Source organism: Vitis riparia, chromosome 15 (genome assembly GCF_004353265.1).
Source record: "Vitis riparia cultivar Riparia Gloire de Montpellier isolate 1030 chromosome 15, EGFV_Vit.rip_1.0, whole genome shotgun sequence".
Taxonomy (NCBI): domain Eukaryota; kingdom Viridiplantae; phylum Streptophyta; class Magnoliopsida; order Vitales; family Vitaceae; genus Vitis; species Vitis riparia.
Genome location: NC_048445.1, coordinates 5,585,061 through 5,602,493, shown reverse-complemented (window position 1 = coordinate 5,602,493; position 17,433 = coordinate 5,585,061). Strand labels below are relative to the sequence as shown.

General features: G+C 34.2%; 1 pseudogene; it reads left to right on the top strand.

Annotated features, from left to right (window-relative positions):
- Positions 1-2,485: 2,485 nt before the first annotated feature.
- On the top strand, positions 2,486-6,419 carry LOC117931810 (annotated as a pseudogene).
- The last annotated feature ends 11,014 nt before the right edge of the window (positions 6,420-17,433 follow it).

Here is a 17,433-nt window from a genome sequence, read left to right as displayed (position 1 = left end):
TCAAGCGATCATTAGGGGGATATTCTCTATAATTGTCCAGAGCCAGTCACTTGGATACTTCACACGAGTCAAAGTTGTTCATACACCTGGTAAAATGCATGGCCACCTTTGGTGGGCTACTCCTAAGGCCCACGTGCCCCATTCCTTTATTCTCATGCAAGCTTTCAAAAATTGATTTCCCAAAAAAAAGAAATCTCGTTTTAATTCTTCACTTTTTTTTTTCTTCCTTGCTTTTAAATACATCCAATTTTAACAAATTAAATCTTGCCATTTTCAACCAGGCCACGCATTTTCATTCCATTATCGATTTATTTACTTATTATTGTTATTATTTATTATTACTTATTTATTATTATAATTATTATTGTTATTATTATTTATTTTTATTTTTATTTTTATTTTTATTTATTTATTTCTGTTTTCTTTCCTTGATTCTAAATATTTTTCATTCCTTAATAAATTTGACCGCCATGTTTCTTCTCGGCAAATATCTATCATAAACCCTCCTTGATTTTTAACAATTTTCTAATGTTCACATTTCTAATAAGCCAAAATTTAATTTTGTAATTCCAAGTGATGGAATTTATGAGATTGATTCATAAAATAAAATAAAAATCGGGCTTTGGTGGGGGCTCAACATATGTGATGTTCGCATTGATCGATTGACTGATTGATTGGTTGTCATGCTTGCTTGGTTTGCCTCACTCTATGACATGCATGCAATTATTTTGTATTTGCGCACTAACCTTGTCTCTTATGATAGCACTCAGCTTATGACTAAGGTACGCCTCGTACCCAATTGTGTTTATTGATTTATTTATTATCATGCATGTCTCGCTTTCATATATTTGATCACTGTTCGATATCCATGTTTAATCAATCAATTGTCATACTTGCTTCATTTAATTAGTAGAGACCCGACTTTAGAGGCTTAGAGGGGTGCTACGGTCTTTACCGTACCTTCCCGATAAGTAACCTGACCCCCAAGTCCGATCCGGTTTTTAGTAAATCACTTTTTCCAAAATAAGGAGTCACACTTAGGGTTTTCTTTCTTATTTTGTTTACTTTTTTTTTTTAAAAAAAAAAACAAAAATAAGTGACGACTCTAAGTCATTTTCTAACAAATAAAATCATTTTCGAATAAAAATTGAGTTCGTCATCGAGTTGAAAACGTATGAATCGAAATGCGAGGTCCACATTAACACTATTAAGTATTAAGATTCTATTTAGAATTAAGTAAAAAAAACAAACAACAATTTACTATAAAAAATGTCAGATGTTCAAACTCTTAAAGTCTTAATTCTTCTTGTCCTAAACCATACGGCAAAATTTCATAATTGGGAAAATAAAATTTTAATTGAAAATAATAGGTCAAAAAATGGTACCAAAGAATTAAATGGGTTGGCAATCCTGCCATGTGCATTCACACCCTCTGCCTATTCACAATTGTCAACTGAATTGATTTTATTGGAAATTTATTTTCCTGATTTCAGTCTCCCCATGCATTCATTCGTCTCTTACTCTTTCCAATAAATTCTTCAGACCCCATATGACTGGTTGAATAGAGATTGGGAAGATGAAAGGTTTATCATGTTTAGAGAATGGTGAATTTTCCCAAGGATCCAAACAGGGCCTCAATATCTAGATGCCTTTCAGTACACTTAGCTGACTCAGTCCCCATGATATTCTGAGAAATGGATGTCCAGGATACGGTGGACAATTTTTCCCGTACATTTCATTTTATTTTTATTATATTAAATTTCTACTACCTTTTTTTGTTACTTTATTTGATATTTAAAAAAATTAATTAATATTGTAAATCTTGCGTGGCTTACACCTACTTGAATGAATATATTTATAGATTGTTTTATTATATCAATATTTTTTTGTTTTTAAAAATAAAAAAATATTTTTAAAAATTCATAATACTGATTGTTAGGAAATAAGTTAAAATTGTTTTTACTGATTTTTAAAAATAAAAATATATATAAACTCATTTGATAATATTTTTTAATATTTGTTTTTTTAAAAACAAGAAATAATTTTTTAAAACAATTTTTTTTTTTAAATATGATCAAGTCTTAATATTTTAAATAATTTATCATATTTAATTTTTATGTGTATTTTTTACTAGAATTAAATTTTTTTCTTATATTTTTTTTCAAATTAGATTATTTTAAATATCAGGTAATATGTATGAAAATTAAATTTTATATATAAAATATTAAAAAAATCGAAAAATTAAATATTCTACCCATAAAATACTGAAAAAGTAATAAAAAGGAAACAGGAAAATTCAAACTTTTTTTCCTTCTATTTCTCCTCTTTGGAAGTTTGGAAAGAGGAAAGAGGAAAAATGGTGTGATTCCCATAACTTCCCTGCTTTTTATACTCTTTTTGGTTAACGTAGTCAAACCGATCAGGCGATACCTTTCAGACTTCCCAATATATATATATACAGAGAAGGTCTCTGTTTTCTTAGGAGTCAACATGCAAATTTGTAGTGCAAACCCAACTTGATTCATCTTCATTGTTCTTGATCCACGGTTGATCAGCTTTTCTCAGTGTTACAGTGAGAAGACAATGAAGAATGAGGAGCAAGCTCGGTCCCTGTTCGGAATCTCTCTCTCTGACAGACCCAAATGGCAGCAATTCCTCATTTGCTCTTCTGGGTTCTTCTTTGGTTACCTTGTTAATGGCATTTGTGAGATATTTTCTCCGTTTGGTTAGCTAGAAAACGAAAGAAAACTGGTTTTGAAGAGATTTTGAAGCTTGGGCCTACTTGGGTGTGTTGTGTTTTTTCCTTGTGTGTTCCTTTTTGGGTATGAAACAGAGAGAAATGCGAAACTGAATTTCCTAGTTTCTTTCACTCCCTGTTTGGTTTCTGAGAAAAAAAAGAAAAGAAGAAAACTTGGAAGTGTTACATTTTTTGCTGTTTGGTTTCTGGAAAACAAAAACGTTAACCCGACTTATTGCCAACTAATTCTGGAAGGAGTCAGCATTCTGTTTTTCCAGTTCTTTCTATTTTCCCTTCTTTTCCTCCGTTTCTTGGCAGCCAAACAGGGCTCAAGATTAAGTTTTCCAAAAAAATCATTTTCATTGCTTAAAGATCTTAAATCCTTATCTGCTCCAATTTTTTTCGTCATAGAAGAATTCTTTTTGGTTTTATCTGATCTTGCATGGGACCCATTTTTGTCCATTCCATTCTAATCTTTACTTGAAAACAAATGAAAATTTTGGATGCTTCAAAATCTTTGGTAGCATTCTGAGCTTAATGCCCTTGAATTGCCCTTTTTCCTTCTTTTTTTTTTTTTTTGATGCTACTATGGTTCTAGTGTACCATTGACAGTGAAGATCTCAACAGCTAATAATTTCATTTAATTTTTTGGCTTAATTTCAGGAATATGTGTACAACAGGCTCCAATTCGGGTCAGTTCTGCTGCTTCTGCATGTGATCTGTTTCATTTGATATTGATTGATTTTTTAAGCTTTTCAAATTTTGGGTTTTATTGGGACTTTTTGTTTTAATTTCAGCTATGGTTGGTACTTTATATTTATTCAAGGTTTTGTGTACCTTGTTCTGATTTACTTCCAGGGTTTCACTACCAAGCAAATGGTGAATCCATGGAAGACTTATGTGAAGCTCTCTGCTATTCTTATGGGTTCTCATGGGCTCACCAAAGGGTCTTTGGCTTTTCTTAATTACCCTGCTCAGCTCATGTTCAAATCCACCAAGGTAAATGGAAAATTCCCATTTCATGTTTTCCACTATGTTTGAGGAAATCAAAAGGAAAATGACAGAAACCAGAATTTTGATTGTGATGTTTTTGGCTTCTGTGATGCCCACCCATTTGAGCTGGGGTTTTCTGTTTTAGTCCCAATTCCTAAACAAGGGGAAAAAAGATTAGAAATGTTTACTTATCCTAGCTTTTCTCTGTAACCAAACAAAGTCCACTTTTTCTGATGCCTTGGAGGTCCATTTTGGTATTTTAGGTTCTTCTTGTGATGGTAATGGGGGCATTCATCCTGGGCCTAAGACGCAAATACCCTGCTCATGAATACGTATCTATAGTACTTCTAGTGGTGGGTTTGATCCTTTTCACCTTAGCAGATGCTCACACATCCCCTAATTTCAGTGTGATCGGTGTTTTGATGGTGTCTGTCTTCAAATTGATGAATGATAGTTTTTCATTCATACTTTATTTCGTTCATGTACATAGTATATATAGAGGGTAATCACCATTCTAAGAATGGGAAAGGATGATACAAGGAAAGATTAATAGAAGGAAATAACAACTAATATCCTAATATCTCAACTTTCCTAATATCTCAATATTCATAATATCTTAACTTTCCTAATATCTAAACACTAAATGATATAAGGAAATAATGATATAAAGAAAGCATTCCTAATATCTCAACACTCCCCCTCAAGTTGGTGCATAGATGTCACACATGCCCAACTTGTCTAAAAAATTTTGAGAATACTTGACTTGAGGCAGCTTTGGTGAGGATATCGGCTAACCAATCTTGTTTTCCACCTTGGATCAACTAAGACTTCCTGCACACATTTTTCATATCCATCTTTTGACTCTTTTGGTAGATTTGTCTTACCTTGGATGTAGGAAAGTTTTTCCCGTTCGGCAATATGCATCTCCACGAGTTGTGACCAAACATCATAGTTTGATTCCGTCAAAATAATTTATGGATTGAAACTACCTTCAGATTGAAAAACAATAGTATTTTTTTTCACTCATTTTTTTTTTCTCTCGCAAAGGAGGGACAATTGTTAGCCTTACGACAAAATATCCAGGATTTCAGTTCCCTGGCTCTGATACCATCTTCAAATTGATGAATGATAGTTTTTCATTCATACTTTATTTCGTTCATGTACATAGTATATATAGAGGGTAATCACCATTCTAAGAATGGGAAAGGATGATACAAGGAAAGATTAATAGAAGGAAATAACAACTAATATCCTAATATCTCAACTTTCCTAATATCTCAATATTCATAATATCTTAACTTTCCTAATATCTAAACACTAAATGATATAAGGAAATAATGATATAAAGAAAGCATTCCTAATATCTCAACACTCCCCCTCAAGTTGGTGCATAGATGTCACACATGCCCAACTTGTCTAAAATTTTTTGAGAATACTTGACTTGAGGCAGCTTTGGTGAGGATATCGGCTAACCAATCTTGTTTTCCACCTTGGATCAACTAAGACTTCCTGCACACATTTTTCATATCCATCTTTTGACTCTTTTGGTAGATTTGTCTTACCTTGGATGTAGGAAAGTTTTTCCCGTTCGGCAATATGCATCTCCACGAGTTGTGACCAAACATCATAGTTTGATTCCGTCAAAATAATTTATGGATTGAAACTACCTTCAGATTGAAAAACAATAGTATTTTTTTTCACTCATTTTTTTTTTCTCTCGCAAAGGAGGGACAATTGTTAGCCTTACGGCAAAATATCCAGGATTTCAGTTCCCTGGCTCTGATACCATCTTCAAATTGATGAATGATAGTTTTTCATTCATACTTTATTTCGTTCATGTACATAGTATATATAGAGGGTAATCACCATTCTAAGAATGGGAAAGGATGATACAAGGAAAGATTAATAGAAGGAAATAACAACTAATATCCTAATATCTCAACTTTCCTAATATCTCAATATTCATAATATCTTAACTTTCCTAATATCTAAACACTAAATGATATAAGGAAATAATGATATAAAGAAAGCATTCTTAATATCTCAACAGTCTGGTGCCTTGGTCATGGACTCTTTTCTTGGTAACTTGCAAGAAGCCATCTTTACCTTAAACCCCGATACCACTCAGGTGATTTGCATTCCTTAACATTCTCTCAAGCTAGAATGAAAGTGTGAAAAAAAGTTTTCATGGAAACCTTGTGTCACTTCCTTCATTTCCATTGATAGATGGAGATGCTCTTCTGCTCAACCGTCATCGGTCTCCCCTTCTTGATCCCACCAATGCTTTTCATAGGAGAATTGTTCAAAGCATGGAATTCATGTTCTCAGGTGACCAGAAGATGATCAAAAGCTAATTATTTAATTCTTTCTGTAATCAGATCACCAAAGTAGAAATTTCTAATAGTCTTTTTATTAATTTCCATGCAGCATCTGTACGTGTATGGGGTGTTGGTGTTTGAAGCCATGGCCACCTTCATCAGCCAAGTCTCGGTCCCTCCCTCATAGCCATCTTCGGTGCTGCCACAACTGCCATGGTACATTCATCCCACAAGCTCTTCCAGTTCAATTACGTCAATTTACACTCATAAGGAATATTGTGCATTGATTGAATACACGTCTGAAGACTTCCATTCTAGCACTTGTCTTAATGCATTTATAATGACAATCCAAATACCAAGAAAGTCGCTAAAAAGAAAAGGGAGAATTATGTTTTGGGGGTAGATGGACCCCTAAATTAACAAAAGATCCATGTAACTCTTCAAATTGAGCCCAAGACCCAATGAAAGTATGAAAATTGAGTTGAAGGATATCATCCTTCAGTATTTCCAAAAATGTCCTTTATTGATTTTGAGAAAAAAAATTAATATTTTTGAAAAATACTTTTATTTAATTTAATATTTTTGATTTAATTTAATATTTTTAAAAAATACTTTTATGTAATTTAATATTTTTTAAAATACTTTTATGTAATTTAATATTTTTTAAAATACTTTTATTTAATTTAATATTTTTTAAAGATAAATTTATTTAATTTAATATTTTTTAATTATAAATTTATTTAATTTAATATTTTAAAAAATATTTAATTTAATATTTTTTTAAATACTTTAATTTAATTTAATAATTTTGAAAAAAAAATTAATTTAATATTTTTGAAAAAAAATTATTTAATTTAATATTTTTGAAAACTACTTTTATTTAACTTAGTATTTTTGAAAAAAAATTATTTAACTTAATTTTATAAAATATTTTATATGTGTTCTTAAAGGGTATATTTGTCCGTTACTATTTCATATCCTTCAACTCAATTTGAAGAGTTATATGGACCTTTTGTTAATTTGGGGGCCCATCTATCCCTAAAAGATAATTCTCCCAAAAGAAAAGAAAATCATGTCTTCTATTTTTTGTTAATATGCTTGGCAATTGGCATGGCCCAAACTGGACTTGAGTTTTGTAATGTGGAATTCTGTTCATGACTGCTTTCCATACTTGCAACCTTGCAATATAAGTAAATATCTAGTAGATGAGACTTTCTACCCTTCTGGTTTAAGGCAATAAGATTGATGAGTTTTAAAAGTTCATCCTTCCAATAGTACCATGAAAAGATGTGATAGTTTGATTATTCTAGCCATATAAGTTAAAGCTATTCTCAAACATATTGAACATGACTATAATTTCTTTTAAAATCTATAAATTCAAAGCACATCTATGTCCGTGTACGGGTATCAACCCAACACCCAATCCCCATCCCTAAAATATGATACACATGCACATGCAAATAGGTGTTTTGCATATAAAACTTTGAAAAGAAACATGTCATGGTCATATAGAATTGATTTGGTATGTTGGGAAGAGATATCCCTGCCAAAGGCAACTTTAGAGACGCCTATTAACATAAACATGATTTATTATGGCAATATGGCGCTATGATGTGGGTAAGAAAATTATGACCCTTATGAAGGTAACTTAATAATTCTCTAGATAGCGGGTGTTTTAGACACAATATCACAAGATAATAGATATAAGCATACATGGGGCAAAAAACAAAGTGAACATGATTTGTGTGTCCTAATTGGTGTCTCAGCTGATTCATGTCCAACTGGTGTTCCTTGATTGAGAGAGTAATCAACAAAATTTATAACCTATATCACCATGCATTAGGATAGCTTTAGCTAATATAGCATAGTGGCTCTAAGGTCGTTCACTGGGAATGGTTTTCAACTCACAACTGATACCAATTCAAAGTTAAATTGGTGCTTTTTCATTTCAAGGTTAGCTTAAGAAAAAACACAAACTTTGGTTGAAAAAGGTTTTGTTTCAAACTAACTAAAAAGAAAGTAATGGAAATTACTTATGAAGAAAAACATTCCTTGGAGGTTTAGGTTCACAGGGGAGGCTTCTCATGCAAAAACAGAGCTCCGGTCACTTGGTTCATTTCCTCGCATTAGAGAATTAACATATAGTCAATTCTCTAACCGGTATTGTACATATGCATCCTTTAAATGGATTTCAGCACTAATTCCCTCTCACTGATGCAGCTTGCAATGGCTCGTGCCTCTCACCTAGCATTTGCCATTCAAGGTGATCATTAACCTTGGACTTTCCTTCTCAAGCTCGCAAGAGATAACTAATGGATGTCTCATTGGAGTCCAAAAGCTTACCAAGTGTTGGCAATTCTAGAAAATCCTACCTTCAAGTCACCTCCCAAAAGCTCGCAAGAGGTAAACTAGTGCATCTCCATGGACGGAGATCACTTGCCTTACCAAGTGTTGGCTTAGGTGAATTGAAGGTGTTTTAAGTTAACTAAAAACATAGAAATCATTAATGGGTCACACTTTCTCTTCATTTATGGCTGAAACAACAAAACTACCAATTCTTGCAGTTGGAACCTTTCTCGGCAACCTTAGCTCCAAGGAACTAAAATCCTAGCCACTCATTCTCTGAGGAAACTTCCTCAGAGCTTGTTTGGTTAGTAAGAAAGATTAAATAAATATATACAATCAAAACAAGTAGGTAAGGTAGAGCAAAGGCCCAGAATTTTACTTCCTTCAAAAACTATACAAAGTTTTCCCCGAACAAGCTTTCGTCCTTTTTTATGGAAACTTACAAGCATTAAATATGGGTTTATTTACCCTTTGTTCTTACTTAAAGACTAAGGAATCCTATGATAGGTGGGTTACAAAGAGAGTTTGGGGATTTAGACATCAAATATCTAAAGCAAAAAATCTCAAAAATGTCGGTCGCAAATATTGGGAAGCTTCAGGAGAATTTCGCAGTCGTGCAAGAGGGCTACGAAATTTCGCAGCATAAAGGACACCATTTCGCAGCTCAAGGCTGATTTCGCAGCCGTGCGAAATTTGCCTTCAGCTTGGAGTGATAGGCTTACAATGGCTGTAACTCCTTCATTTCAACTCTGAATCGTGCATCGTTTGAAGCATTGGATTGCTAACTTCTCGAGCTTCGAAACGACATATAGTATGCATAAATTGAACTCCAGGAAGTGCTCCAAAAGTGGCTGACAGTGACTATCCTCTAGAATGCTTCATGACAGATTTCTCTTTGCTCCCCCTCCTTGCATTCCGGATTTGCTTATGGCAAAGGACTTTAAAGCTTCAAAGCTTTAGTTATTCATGTTTCTGAGCTTTCCATTGCTTTACCATGGATTCCAAAAAACTCTCCTCAATCTTAGATTGCTTTGGTGATCAAATTACTAACAAAAACACCAAAACTTACACAATTTGATTAGAAATGATTGCAAAGGTCCTTAATATGTTAATTGGGTTAAAAGGTAATAACTACTACTCAAAAGTGTTTAAAAGAGTTAATTACAAGCTATCAAATAACACTTTTTGAGTAGTAATCAGAACAAATACATGCATACATGGGGCAAAAAACAAAGTGATCAAATATATGCATACATGGGACAAAAACAAACTGAGGTGTGACAAACATACAATAGGGAACAATACAAATACAAAAAAGAGTGAACAAATACAGAGTAATGTATGAGAGGCAGAGTATGTAGAAAAACACTAAGAAAGATTCAAGACAGACCATGATTGGAAGAAAAGCGTAAGAGATTGTAGGCATATCAATGCCCCATGCATCAAGGTTGTAATGACCTTTAGTCAAGCAGGTAACGGACAAAAAATGTCCTATTGGTACCAGCTGCTCACTATATGGAACAGGCCAGCAGTCCTTTGGGACTGGGGAACATTGGCCATTAATCAAGGGTAGATCGGAGGGTTGGACGGGGGAATGCAGCTTCTCAACCTGGAAAGTGGCAATATAAGCAGTAATGTGGATGCCTGCAAAAATCCTGTCTTGATGATGCACATCTCCTGCTCACCCAATTCTTCGACTGCTCTCAATGAAGGCGCGATATTATAGTAGAAATACTCGTCAAACACCTCAATCAAGTACTGATAGGTAAGAGGACTACCATCACGAGGAATCAAGGCTGCAAACAAGTTGTGGTGATGAAGGCCAATGAAAATGTCATCGTAAGCAGGGACAAACTTGCCAATAAAACGAGGCAGCAATGGTAGGGGGATGGGTATTGTAGAGGCTGAATAACCTAAAGAATCCCATATTTTGGTATTGACATTATAAGAATGAAAACTTCGGCCAGACTTCACATAAATGGTGGTTCCCACGACAGAAAGGCCATGTGCAACATAGTCTTCTTCATACATATGACAACGTGGGTTGTAGAATGGAGGATCAGGTAGAGCCTCCCATTCGCCGACAAATGGATCATAAACTTTGAATGTTGGGAACTAGAGGTCATATTCACAGTAATAATAAGGCTTTTCAGACAGCACATAGATCTTCCCTTGAACAGCCACAATAAAGGGATTAGGTTTCGGACCAAGCATGGCCGTCGAAAGCTTACGGAAGTCGGTTATTGAGTCGAGCAAAGTGGTGTCTGAGACGTAGATATAAGGCGAAGCTCCCTCTACTCCGAACAATTCGTCAAGGCGGCAATGTTTCAGGGAAAAAAGTTGTTCCGATGGTATTCATTCCAAAGGTTTTTCCCCACCAACCATGTAGAGTTTGGATTCCCATACGAAGAAGCGTATCCGGTAGGAAAACCCGTTCTCCACAAAATTGAACTCCTCGAAAACCGGTGGTGCCGGCATCCATGAGTTGCGATGAATTATGGACCTGGCCGTCAACCTGGCCAGCAGACGTAGAGGGGTCGCTACCAATAGCACACCTTTGCGTTTCTTTTCCGTTTCTAGGGTTTCCATCTGATCTAGGGTTTGTTCTTCTTGTTCAGGTTTTGGTAATTTCGGAAGAGAAGTAGGGTCTACCCTTATATTCGAGAAGGCACCGATCTCTTCTGTGGGGTTTATTTTCTCAAATATTCAATTTTGTTTTAGAATAAAATTGAGAAAATTTCTCACAAATTTAGTTTTTTTTTTTTTTTTATATATATAACTAAGGAAAAGTAATATTTTTTAAAATATTGGGTCAATTATAAAAAATATAAATCATATTTAGCTTTAAAAACTACTTTTGACCGAATAAATCTCAATTCAAGCCAACTCTCATGGGAAGAAATCGGGGAGAAGCAAAAGCAATGTTTAAAATATCCAAATATATTAAAATAGCTAAATATATTATTCATATATCCTCGATATATCCCATATCCAATATTCGTAAATCTTTTACGAAATTCAAAAGATATATCTATCAACCTATATATGTTAGGATACTTTATCGATTTTTTTATTTTTTTTTCCATGTTTTAATTGATATTTTATCAATATTTTTAGATCTTTTACCAATATTTCATCGATTTTTTTTATTATTAAATAAATAAATTCTAATTATTTTATTTTTACATTTGATTATAATTTTTTAATAGATATTTTTTTTATATAATCTATATATTTATTAAATATAAAAAATGTGAATATTAAAAAAATTATACACATATTATTATTTATTTAATATCATTGAATATATTTAAATTCAAATGGATTATAATTTTAATATTAAATATATTTTAAAATTAGATATATTATTATAATATTATTATAAAATAATATATAATACAACTTAATAATAAATGTACATTTACAAAAAATTATATTTTTTATACATAAATAATATTATTATCAAATATGATAAGTTATATATATATATATATATATATTTTTTTTAAATTAAAATTTTTATTTTTTGGTTTAATAGGAGAAACCTTTTTTATTACTCAGAGGATTCAACCGAATCAACTCATAATCTCAACCGAGCCAACCAAATTTAACCAATCTTAGCCAAGTTTGGGTTAAATATGGTATTGGGTATTGGACTCAATGGAGAGAGGTCTGAGGCATATTGACTCGTATCAAAATTTAACAATACTTTGAACCTTGCAAACAATAATAAGGAGAAGAAAATAGAAAAACGAAAACGTAAAATATACAAAGCATGTGTATAATGATTTACATGGTTTAGCTTAAAGCTTATATCCATGGGCAACGATTTCATATAACCCTAGAGTTCTCAAATCTCAAAGTTTCTATGTAATTAAATAGGAAGATTTCATATGAAAAACTAATGATGTGATTATGAAAGATATCCATTTTTAAAAGAAGATATTTTTGACATGTTTTCCAAAAGAACCCTTCCTTTTGGCCCCGAATGGGTGAGAGGGGGTGTCGTGGGGCATGACAGCCATGTTAACTACGTAGCATGAGTAGGATAACATGTAAGGGGATAAAAATAGGAGTAATAAGCCCCTTGGAGTGTACCACAACCTTTCTCTTGTATTCAAGTGGTGTAAAGTAGAACGATAGGTTCGTATTATCAAATGTTTACTCTGTCGATAGTTGATAGTTGGGATAAATGCATTCCCATCACAGTAGGTACCTTGTGATTCAAACATAGGCGTGTTGATGGACAAAAGGCATGTGGTTGAATCATGGATTGAAAAATCGGTTTTTATCAACGATATTTCGTCGATATATCGAATATCGGACGACCTCGAAACGATATTGAACACTGATTATCGAACGGGAGGAATATAAAAAAAATATCGATAAAATCGCTTAAATATCGACGATATATCAGTTCCAAATAGATAAATCAACGATAAAATCACGAGTGAAGCGACGCACGAAGTAGCCGGAAGAGGATTTCAAAATATCGCCGAAAAATCATCGATTTTTTCGATAAATCATTGATTTTTTGAAAAAAAAAAATGGCGATTCTTTTGGCTCCTTTTTTGAAAATTTTGAAATTTGATCTGACGGCCAAATTTGAATTTTTGACGATCAGATGGCCCGGATTTCACCCGTGTATTTGTAAAGGCATCCAGTGGTCAAATTTGTGATCCGATGGTGGAAAATCAATGTTGACTTGATCCAACGGCTACGAAATGTTTCCAACGATTATCTAATGGCCAAATTTGAACAAAAATTTGATCAAACGATTAAAATTAATTTATAACGGTTATTTGACCATCCAACCGCTAATTTGACAAAAAAAATCCTATAAATACCCACATTCCATTCCATTTCATACATCAAAATTTGATCTTGTTTTATTGCTATAAATTTTTATTTTTTCATCTCTAGCAAAATTTTTAAATTTTGAAAATCTGGTGGTGAAGGGGATTAACTCCAAGTCAAGGCTAATTAAAGTATGTCTTACCTTTCATAAAATTTATTTTTATTATGGGCAATTCAATTTATTTTTATTATGAATAAATCTTAAAATAGGGTCCATAGCTTATCACCTTAATCCTCTCTAGCCTAGTAGAAGTTGAATGGCCTATCATCTTAGCTCCTAACCAATAAACAAAATCCAATATAGACATAGGAGACACTTTTGTACAATGGTCGATGCAATCCAAAAAATTACGCTTAAAAGATAATGGAGCCATTATTCCGAATTTTTCATATTGTCAAATGTTGTATTTCTCTCTAGCCAAATGGTCCAAAAAGGACAAAAAGGGGCAAGCAGTCATGCTCCCTTCCACCTCTTCCCCACATAGGGCGTGTTCCAACTTAGTAGTATCAGTCTTAATGAAGAGTGATTCACCAACCAAGCAGTTAACCATCATTCAAAAAAATTATCATGATGACTCTTAGATGAGACAACTCACCTCTTTTCAAAAGGGAAATCTTAATAAGCACCAAACAAGGAAACAACACCAACGAAAGCAAAGAAACAGAGACACAGCGAGTGTGGACAGAAATAAGGGCTTAAGCCAAAGGTAAATGCACCATCAATCTTCAGAGGATCGGAATTCCAAGACGAGTAGAGACTTTAAGCATTGGTCTTTCAACCTTAAAACCGACTGCTTCATCTCATCAAAGAATGCTAGTAGTATCGCCTATAAACACAAACACGCTTATTATAACTTCATAATTCTCTAGATAGTGGCTATTTTAGACTGAATAGCACAAGATGAACAAATGTATGCATATGTGGACATGGGGACAAAACAAAGTAATTTGTGACAGTGTGAGAGGCAGAGTATGTAGGACACACACATTCAATAGGGAAAGACTGGATATCATAAGATAGAAGAAATACACACATCTTTGCCTTTTCAATTTAGAATGTTCTTCAGGAGGATCCCTTTATCTTTTGGAGGATGAGAAAGTCAACCTCGGCCTCTTTCGTGGGGAAACATCGGAAGGATCCCTATCTCTTTTGTTTCTCATGAACCTGTTAATGGAAAGAATAGAATACGTACAATAAGAAATTATTTCTTTTAATTAATATATAATATGTAATTCAAAGGACGAAGGGAATACACGCTGTTATCAAACCTCGAATCAAATTTATCACATTACTCATTCTAGTGATCAGAACGATTTGTATTGGCCGATTGCATTAAGGAACTAGAAAATGCACTCAACATCCTATTTCAAATTTTGCCTCATTACATCATTTATCTTCTACATCTCGAGCCTTTATTACCCAAATGTCTTTGTTACAACGGATGCAAGGGAATATAAATAGAGAAGTTTTTCCAACCTTCCTATCTAAGAAATCTTATGATTGGTGGATTACAAGGAGAAGAATGGAAATTTATACAAAAATATCTAAAAGAAAAGATCTCGTGTGGAGTCGGCAGAAATAGGGGAAAATTCGCACCACGCATGGGGTGTGCGAGTTTCGTACACCTTTCGCACACCATTCACACAGCTTAGGGGGTGTGCGAGTTTTGCACACCTTTTGCACACCATTCGCACAGCTCAGGGGGTGTGCGAGTTTCGCCCAAGCCTGGAGCAGTTGCCTTCCGAAGACCATATCTTCCTCATTTCAGCTCCAAATCGTACACGGTTTGAAGCGTTGGATTCTTGACTTCCTGAGCTTTGAAATGGTATATAGCATGTAGAAAATGGACTTCGGGAAGTACTCCAAAAGTGCGAAAGAAGACTGCAATTGCTGTCCTCTATTTTCCTCTTTGCTTCCCTTTGCTTCTCTTTGCTTCTCTCATTTTGTTGGCTTGCTTTGGTGTAGCTAAAAGCTTGCTTTAACTTGTCCAAGTAGCTCCTCCATCATTTGGCATGCTTGAATTGATTCATAAGCCGATATAAACATGTAAACTTGCCACAAAATGGTTAAAACCAATTACTAAGGACCTTAATGAATTAATTGGGTTAAATAAATATGATTACTACTCAAAGGTGTTTAAAACCATTATAATTAGGTCTACAAAATAGCACTTTTTGGTAGTAATCAGTCTTCTATTGAAATTTCAAACACAGACCAAGGCCTCAAAACCAGATGATATATCATGATTAAGAATCACTACAAGTGCCTATGTGTTGCAGGTTGCCAATGTGGTTCAATCTCAGCACTGATCACTAGGGATCAAGTGTAGAATAGCCCAAAATTATCATAATATTATATCAATGTGCATAGCAGGGAAGACAATATCACAAAGAAATGATACCAATGTCATCAAATAAATGGAAATTTTAAGATGAAAAAGGAATGTGAATTAAAATATCAAGGAACCCAAATGAAATACCTTAATTAAAAATACATAATTAGTAAGTGGTCAAATGAGCAATTACCAATAAAGACATGATTCCTAGCATTACAAAGACTGAATAAGAAAAACTACTAAAAATATTTAAGCATCATTGATCACTAAATTGAAAAATGAGACAAACATTTTGTTCAGAAGCATGTTTAAATTTTCATGGATTCTTACTCACCATGGCTTCTAACCAAAATCCATATACAAAGAAAATAGCTTAAAAAAAATCGTTGTCCCCCTTTTTTGTTAAGCATTAAAAAAAATGCATGTATGCACCAAGAGATAAAGTTTGAAGACAGACCACGAGTGGAAGTAGGCACCAGAGACGAACAACATATCTTTGCCCCACTCTTCAAGGTTGTAGAAACCTTTAGTCAAGCAAGTAACCATCACAAAGGGTGCTTCTGGAACATACCAAGGATTGGGATTGAAAATATCAGCAAATGTAGGAATTTGAAAGAAGGAACCCTGTGCCAGCTCAAAGGCTTGTGCAGAGGAATGTAGCTTCTCAACCCGAAACATGGTGATATAAACTGAGGCATAACCCTCTACCAATGGAGCCACCTTTATTACGCACATTTCATGTTGATCCATTGCAACAATGGTTCCTGAAGCCAATAAGATATTTTGATGGTGATAATACATGTCAAACAACTCACATAAACTTTGGTAAATCGGACTGCCATCGGGGCGGATTAAGGCAGCAAACAGTGTCTTCTCATGAAGGCCAATAAGCAAATCATTGTAAGCAGGCACGAACTCGGTTTTAATATCAGGCAGCAGTGGTGCGGGGACAGGTATTTCAGTAGCTGATCTGCCAAGAAAATCCCATACCATGTTGTTCACGTTGTAACAATAAAAACCAACGCCTGAATCAACATAAATAGTGGTTCCCACCACAGAAATGCCGAATGCAAAGTGGAAGGGAGGAGCAGGTAGGGCTTCCCATTGATCAATCAATGGATCATAAGATTCAAACCTTGGGGATGGAACGTATATTCCAGAGTACAGATAGGACTCCCCGGAAATCACATAGATTTTTCTTTCAACAATTACTATAAGAGGATTATGCTTGGGAGCCTGCATATGGGTTGAAAGCCTACGAAATTCAGTGATTGACTCGAGCGAAGTGAGATCGGACACATAGACATAAGGGGAAAGCCCCACAACCAGGCTTGATCTCTGCGAACATATTTCATCTTGCGAGACACCTTCAGGAGGTTTTTCACCACCGACAAAGTAGAGTTTGGATCCCTCTACAAAGAACCCCATTCCCAGTGGAAACCCCATATCTAAGAAATTTAAGACGCCGGAGACTGGTGGCGGCGGTGGTGGAATCTGAATTTCAAAATTATTTTCGGGATTCTCAGTCAAACGTGACGGATCAATTAAAAGCAACCGTAATGGGGTGGTTACCAACAGTACGTTTCTGACTTCTTCCATTGACATCTATAGAGAGATAGGGCTAGGGTTTAGGTTGAGATTTAGGGTTTCTCTAAAATTCAAAATCTGTACATGGAGGGAAAATTGTGTTCTAGCTTGAGCCATAGTCCACCATGAAATAGTTACAAGTTAAATGCATACAAAGACAAACCCTAACCGACTGTTTGGTTTCCAAGCAAATAATGCAAGAAATTAAAACAGCATTTGCCTGAATCTAAAAGAATTATAATTTTATACAAGAAAACAT